The 8,391-nt window shown below is 42.6% G+C and overlaps 1 non-coding gene across 1 annotated transcript; it reads left to right on the plus strand.

The window, feature by feature from the left end:
- Window positions 1-7,810: 7,810 nt before the first annotated feature.
- TRNAD-GUC (transfer RNA aspartic acid (anticodon GUC)) lies at window positions 7,811-7,883 on the plus strand. Its single transcript has one exon. It is a non-coding gene; the product is annotated as a tRNA-Asp (tRNA).
- Window positions 7,884-8,391: the final 508 nt, after the last annotated feature.

Here is an 8,391-nt window from a genome sequence, read left to right on the forward strand (position 1 = left end):
GTTGGCAAATCGAAGCAAACGTGTTCGTAATTTCCGGAACGCGTTCGCAGTATACAGAAATTCGGAAAATGTTACTTCGTTGCAATATCCATCTCATTTAACGTCAATCATTAACTATCCGTTACACCTTCATCTGCTGTCTAACAACCAATTGTTTCACCCAATGCTAACCGGTATTTAATGGTTTCTAAAAACAACACCATGCACTAGTCTTTCGTTTACACCACACGTGAGACATGAGAAACGTCTAGCCTCCTAATGGTAGAGCTTCCACCAAAGGTTGACGCAATTGCGCATTTCTTATCTTTTAGTGTGAATCAATCACCTTATATACCCAAAATTTACAAAAGTTCTGATATAGGTGTTTCCTAGAAGTATGACTTTATATATAGCTATGTTTAAAATTATTTTAGGAATTAAATTTCTTAAACCGACCTAACTATAATTAACGTAAAATACTGTCAATTAAAATAATTCATATTACTTATATTTATTTAATTATTTAAGATAAACTTCTTTCTTTGGAATGACAAAAAACAGAGTTTATTTAGAACGAGTAATGAAGATTGCATCTGAATCGAGACACAACACGCATATGAAAGTTAATATAAAGCGAGTAGGATGATAAGATCTCTTACAAAACGATAGCATTTACTTTTTGCAGAATATTAAATGGAAATATTTTGAATATTTGTTTCATCTCAGACACACCGATACGTCCAGTGTAATACCTCTCCGTGACGTCATCGTCACTCGGAGAGAGAAAAACCTGCGTCAAGGGGAAATTCAAGTGATAATTTTATTAATTACTCTAATTCCAAGACATTCCAGCATATTGAACTCTTCGAGAATTATTTTCCAATGATTGAAAAATCAAAATAAGTATAAATTCCTTCAAATATTAGAATAAGCTAGTCCCAAGAAATGTTAAATAATTAAGATTTTTAAAATCTTTGGGTTATTTTTAGGATGCTTAACTATGCAGGTAGAATTAGTAGATTATTTCCCTCTAAGCTCATATCAATAACCTTTCACTTAAAAAAACCCCATATCAGCTAAAAATGTGTAAAGTTAAGCCCAAAGGTGCTTATTCGCACCATTCGAACAGATTTATATTAAAAACACTACTTCCGTCTAAAAAACAATTTAATAAGGGTCAATTAACACCTAAAGGTGTGTCTACATACCAGTGAATCACCATTTCCTTAAAAAATACCTTAAAAGAGTCAGCTAGCACCTTTTTACGGAGAAAACACCATCTCAGTTAAAAAACACTCCAAAAAGAGTGTATAAACACCTCAAGGTATTTTCGAACACCCATGAAACACCTTTTTTTCTAACAGTGTTTTCTGATCTTTCGTGGCTCAATTGTTAGCGCGTTCGGCTGTTAACCAATAGATTGGTGGTTCGAGCCCACCCGGGAGCGGTGTTTTTGGATCTCAAATGTAACGTAAATAGCCAAAGTTTTTCCGCAATACCTGACGACCATTTTTTTTGGGCGTCCGTGGCGCAATGGTTAGCGCGTTCGGCTGTTAACCGAAAGGTTGGTGGTTCTAGCCCATCCGGGAGCGGTGTTGTGAGGCCTCAGATGTGAAGTAAAAAGTCAAAGTTTTACCTCAATACCTGACGAAAATTTAATTTTTGGGCTTCAGTGGCGCAATGGTTAGCGCGTTCGGCTATTAACCAATAGGTTGGTGGTTCGAGCCCATCCGGGAGAAGTGTTGTGACGTCTCAGATGTAACGTAAAATGTCGGAGTTTTTCCACAATACCTGACGAACATTTAATTTTTGGCCTTCCGTGGCGCAATAATTAGCGCGTCGAGCACTTAATCGAAAGGTTGGTGGTTCGAGCCCACCGGAAGAGGTGTTGTGGGGTCTCAGATATAGCGTTAAAAGTCAAAACATTTCCACAATACGTGACAACCATTTAATTTCTGATCTTCCGTGGCTCAATGGTTAGCGCGTTCGGCTGTTAACCAATAGGTTGTTGGTTCGAGCCCACCCGGGAGCGGTGTTTTTACCTCTCCGAGTGACGTATGTCACGGAGAGGTTCTAATTTCGACGTGTCTGTGTGTGGGTGTGTGTGTGTGTCTGTCTGTTGTTACACCCACGTGACCGCGTTCGCAGTTTGCAAATCGGAGCAAACGTGTTCTCAATTTCCGGAAATTTCGAAAATTGTATTACACTTACAGGCTATTACTCCATTGCCTGTCTAACATCACCAGCCTCTGGTCTTTTGTCCATCCCACATGGACACCAGTCTGTACACACTGGCTTCTAATCACAATCATCTGCTGCTCTTTGTCCATCCCACATGGACACCAGTCTGTACACACTGGCTTCTAATCCCCACCCTCTTGTGGTCTTTGTCCATCCCACATGGACACCAGTCTGTCCACACTGGCTTCTAATCACCATCGTCATCTGCTCTTTGTCCATCCCACATGGACACCAGTCTGTACACCTGGCTTCTAACACCACCATCTTCTGGTCTTTGTTTTTGTCCATCCCACATGGACACCAGTCTGTACACACTGGTTTCTACACACCACCATCTTCTGGTCATTGTTTTTGTCCATCCCACATGGACACCAGTCTGCACATCTGGCTTCTACTCCATCATCATCGTTAAGGTTAAGACATTCGCGGCGATCGGCCAGGGTTACGAGAAACGTCCGGCCTCCCTAAGGTGGGGCTTCCACCAAAGGTTCACGCAATTGCGCTGTTCTTATCCATGGCTGCGATTCGAAACCGTTATATACTACCTATTTTAGTAAGGCGAAGCAACCGGCGTATGCTTCATTTCAAACGCCAATATTAGTCAAGTCTCTCAAGAATGTTTAATTGTTCTTTTTTAAAACGATGTAACGTTCAATAAGGCGAATAACTAACGAAGAAAATATTAAATATTAATTATATTTATTTTAATATTTAAGATAATCTTGTTTCTCAATTCAAAATTAATACGGAAAGAGTTAAAAGCAGTCTATGTTTTTGTCTGTATGTGTCCGTCCGTTGTTACAGTAGTGCGCTGCGTTAGAAGTTCGTTTTGTTTTGATGTGTAAAGAAATCCAACACAACCATAATATTCCCTTTATCCTTAATATAAACTGAATATGTGGAAATATTTTTCGTAATTATGATGCATTTAGTACTTTTGTAGCTTTAAAGCTCTATTTCATTTTGATATTCCAAAGATTTTTTTTAATATTATTATTTAAAATGGATGTTTATATATTACTTAAGCTATACTACATCTGTTTATAGCATAATCCTTTCTAAAATCATAGTGAATTCAAGCACAACGCTGCTATGTTGGTCATATGAACTCTTATTTGTCATTAGGCCTAGTGAACCAAAAAGTAAAAGTTTGGGTTTGGTTTTCGTTTCTGTATGCAGAGACATTAACGGTTCAGAGTGAGCCGAAAGTTAAATACACTTTTAAATAATTAGGCTTAGATTTATAATCATGGTGGAAATATGGGTCGCGTTCAGCAGAGCCTCGCGTTGCTGAACGCGGCCCAGGGATTTTGTTTTTGAATTTTGACGTCACGGTGCTTAGCGCTGAGCTAGCGCGGTCTTCAAAGAAAATAGTCTGCTTTTCTAATAACGTGACGTAAAACGCGTAGTTCTCAGCTTGGCGAAAAAACCATGGAGGAATTAATACAAATAGCTGTATGGGACTATAGCTATTTAATTGGCGTGAAACCAGTTGATCACGCGAGAATTTTAAGAGATATGTTAGTTTCTAATTTTAATTATAAAAGTTGTTATCTATCTCTATAAATATGTTATCCTACAATTTTTGTTAAGCCTTGGTACCTTGCACGCTTTATTGCGCTAGCGTCATTTATAAAACGCCGATGACCCGTTTTTCCCCCATCGGATGATTTTAATGTGTACAAGTATATCATTATTGGATGTAAAATGTCGTCTGATTTACAGTAAATTTGCTATGCTTTGTATACTGCTTTAATATTTCATAAATTTTAACTTAAGAAACATTTCCATATCTGGGTATATAAGTTTGTAAGTAGTCGTCTTGACTCGGAGAGGTAATATTTTGGTTTTCCCAACTTGTTGGATCTCAAATGTAACGTAAATAGCCAAAGTTTTTCCACAATACCTGACGACCATTTAATTTTTGGGCGTCCGTGGCGAATGGTTAGCGCGTTCGGCTGTTAACCGAAAGGTTGGTGGTTCGAGCCCATCAGGGAGCGGTGTTGTGAGGTCTCAGATGTGAAGTAAAAAGACAAGGTTTTACCTCAATACCTGACGAAAATTTAATTTTTGGGCTTCAGTGGCGCAATGGTCAGCGCGTTCAGCTGTTAACCGAAAGGTTGGTGGTTCGAGCCCTCCCGGGAGCGGTGTTGTGACGTCTCAGATGTAACGTAAAATGTCAGAGTTTTTCCACAATACCTGACGAGCATTTAATTTTTGGGCTTCCGTGGCGCAATGGTTAGCGCGTTCAGCTGTTAATCGAAAGGTTGGTATTCGAGCCCACCCGGGAGAGGTGTTGTGAGGTCTCAGATGAAGCGTGAAAAGTCAAACTTTTTCCATAATACGTGATAACCATTTATTTTCTGATCTTTCGTGGCTCAATGGTTAGCGCGTTCGGCTGTTAACCAATAGCTTGGTGGTTCGAGCAAACCCGGGAGCGGTGTTTTTGGATCTCAAATGTAACGTAAATAGCCAAAGTTTTTCCGCAATACCTGACGACCATTTAATTTTTGGGCTTCCGTGGCGCAATGGTTAGCGCGTTCAGCTGTTAACCGAAAGGTTGGTGGTTCGATTCCAAAAGAGAGGTTTTGTGGGGTCTCAGATGTAGCGTGAAAAGTCGTAACTTTTCAACAAAACCTGACAACCAATTAATTTTTGGGCGTCCGTGGCGCAATGGCTAGCGCGTTCGGCTGTTAACCGAAAGGTTGGTGGTTCGAGCCCATCCGGGAGCGGTGTTGTGACGTTTCAGATGTTACGTAAAATGTCAGAGTTTTTCCACAATACCTGACGAACATTTAATTTTTGGCCTTCCGTGGCGCAATAATTAGCGCGTCGAGCACTTAATCGAAAGGTTGGTGGTTCGAGCCCACCGGAAGAGGTGTTGTGGGGTCTCAGATGTAGCGTTAAAAGTCAAAACTTTTCCACAATACGTGACAACCATTTAATTTCTGATCTTCCGTGGCTCAATGGTTAGCGCGTTCGGCTGTTAACCAATAGGTTGTTGGTTCGAGCCCACCCGGGAGCGGTGTTTTTGGATCTCAAATGTAACGTAAATAGCCAAGGTTTTACCTCAATACCTGACGAAAATTTAATTTTTGGGCTTCAGTGGCGCAATGGTCAGCGCGTTCAGCTGTTAACCGAAAGGTTGGTGGTTCGAGCCCTCCCGGGAGCGGTGTTGTGACGTCTCAGATGTAACGTAAAATGTCGGAGTTTTTCCACAATACCTGACGAACATTTAATTTTTGGGCTTCAGTGGCGCAATGGTCAGCGCGTTCAGCTGTTAACCGAAAGGTTGGTGGTTCGAGCCCAAACGAGAGAGGTTTTGTGGGGTCTCAGATGTAGCTTGAAAAGTCGTAACTTTTCAACAATACCTGACAACCATTTAATTTCTGAGCTTCCGTGGCTCAATGGTTAGCGCGTTCGGCTGTTAACCGAAAGGTTGGTGGTTCGAGCCCTCCCGGGAGCGGTGTTGTGACGTCTCAGATGTAACGTAAAATGTCAGAGTTTTTCCACAATACCTGACGAGCATTTAATTTTTGGGCTTCCGTGGCGCAATGGTTAGCGCGTTCAGCTGTTAATCGAAAGGTTGGTATTCGAGCCCACCCGGGAGAGGTGTTGTGAGGTCTCAGATGAAGCGTGAAAAGTCAAACTTTTTCCATAATACGTGATAACCATTTATTTTCTGATCTTTCGTGGCTCAATGGTTAGCGCGTTCGGCTGTTAACCAATAGCTTGGTGGTTCGAGCCCACCCGGGAGCGGTGTTTTTGGATCTCAAATGTAACGTAAATAGCCAAAGTTTTTCCGCAATACCTGACGACCATTTAATTTTTGGGCTTCCGTGGCGCAATGGTTAGCGCGTTCAGCTGTTAATCGAAAGGTTGGTATTCGAGCCCACCCGGGAGAGGTGTTGTGAGGTCTCAGATGAAGCGTGAAAAGTCAAACTTTTTCCATAATACGTGATAACCATTTATTTTCTGATCTTTCGTGGCTCAATGGTTAGCGCGTTCGGCTGTTAACCAATAGCTTGGTGGTTCGAGCCCACCCGGGAGCGGTGTTTTAGGATCTCAAATGTAACGTAAATAGCCAAAGTTTTTCCGCAATACCTGACGACCATTTAATTTTTGGGCTTCCGTGGCGCAATGGTTAGCGCGTTCAGCTGTTAATCGAAAGGTTGGTATTCGAGCCCACCCGGGAGAGGTGTTGTGAGGTCTCAGATGAAGCGTGAAAAGTCAAACTTTTTCCATAATACGTGATAACCATTTATTTTCTGATCTTTCGTGGCTCAATGGTTAGCGCGTTCGGCTGTTAACCAATAGCTTGGTGGTTCGAGCCCACCCGGGAGCGGTGTTTTTGGATCTCAAATGTAACGTAAATAGCCAAAGTTTTTCCGCAATACCTGACGACCATTTTTTTGGGCGTCCGTGGCGCAATGGTTAGCGCGTTCGGCTGTTAACCGAAAGGTTGGTGGTTCGAGCCCATCCGGGAGCGGTGTTGTGACGTTTCAGATGTTACGTAAAATGTCAGAGTTTTTCCACAATACCTGACGAACATTTAATTTTTGGCCTTCCGTGGCGCAATAATTAGCGCGTCGAGCACTTAATCGAAAGGTTGGTGGTTCGAGCCCACCGGAAGAGGTGTTGTGGGGTCTCAGATGTAGCGTTAAAAGTCAAAACTTTTCCACAATACGTGACAACCATTTAATTTCTGATCTTCCGTGGCTCAATGGTTAGCGCGTTCGGCTGTTAACCAATAGGTTGTTGGTTCGAGCCCACCCGGGAGCGGTGTTTTTGGATCTCAAATGTAACGTAAATAGCCAAAGTTTTTCCACAATACCTGACGACCATTTAATTTTTGGGCGTCCGTGGCGAATGGTTAGCGCGTTCGGCTGTTAACCGAAAGGTTGGTGGTTCGAGCCCATCCGGGAGCGGTGTTGTGAGGTCTCAGATGTGAAGTAAAAAGACAAGGTTTTACCTCAATACCTGACGAAAATTTAATTTTTGGGCTTCAGTGGCGCAATGGTCAGCGCGTTCAGCTGTTAACCGAAAGGTTGGTGGTTCGAGCCCTCCCGGGAGCGGTGTTGTGACGTCTCAGATGTAACGTAAAATGTCGGAGTTTTTCCACAATAGCTGACGAACATTTAATTTTTGGGCTTCAGTGGCGCAATGGTCAGCGCGTTCAGCTGTTAACCGAAAGGTTGGTGGTTCGAGCCCAAACGAGAGAGGTTTTGTGGGGTCTCAGATGTAGCTTGAAAAGTCCTAACTTTTCAACAATACCTGACAACCATTTAATTTCTGAGCTTCCGTGGCTCAATGGTTAGCGCGTTCGGCTGTTAACCAATAGGTTGGAGGTTCTAGCCCATCCGGGAGCGGTGTTGTGATGTCTCAGATGTAACGTAAAATGTCAGAGTTTTTCCACAATACCTGACGAACATTTAATTTTTGGGCTTCCGTGGCGCAATGGTTAGCGCGTTCAGCTGTTAATCGAAAGGTTGGTGGTTCGAGCCCACCCGGAAGAGGTGTTGTGGGGTCTCATATGTAGCGTAAAAAGTCAAAACTTTTCCACAATACGTGACAACCATTTAATTTCTGAGCTTCCGTGGCTCAATGGTTAGCGCGTTCGGCTGTCAATCGAAAGGTTGGTGGTTGGAGCCCATCCGGGAGCGGTGTTGTGAGGTCTAGGATGTGAAGTAAAAAGTCAAAGTTTTACCTCAATACCTGACGAAAATTTAATTTTTGGGCTTCAGTGGCGCAATGGTCAGCGCGTTCAGCTGTTAACCGAAAGGTTGGTGGTTCGAGCCCTCCCGGGAGCGGTGTTGTGACGTCTCAGATGTAACGTAAAATGTCAGAGTTTTTCCACAATACCTGACGAGCATTTAATTTTTGGGCTTCCGTGGCGCAATGGTTAGCGCGTTTAGCTGTTAATCGAAAGGTTGGTGGTTCGAGCCCACCCGGGAGAGGTGTTGTGAGGTCGCAGATGTAGCGTGAAAAGTCAAACTTTTTCCATAATACGTGATAACCATTTATTTTCTGATCTTTCGTGGCTCAATGGTTAGCGCGTTCGGCTGTTAACCAATAGCTTGGTGGTTCGAGCCCACCCGGGAGCGGTGTTTTTGGATCTCAAATGTAACGTAAATAGCCAAAGTTTTTCTACAATACCTGACGACCATTTAA

This window comes from Phalangium opilio, unplaced genomic scaffold (assembly GCF_054372755.1).
Source record: "Phalangium opilio isolate 3A_F unplaced genomic scaffold, DU_Popi_V2 ptg000087l_1, whole genome shotgun sequence".
In the NCBI taxonomy this organism is placed as follows: Eukaryota; Metazoa; Arthropoda; class Arachnida; order Opiliones; family Phalangiidae; genus Phalangium; species Phalangium opilio.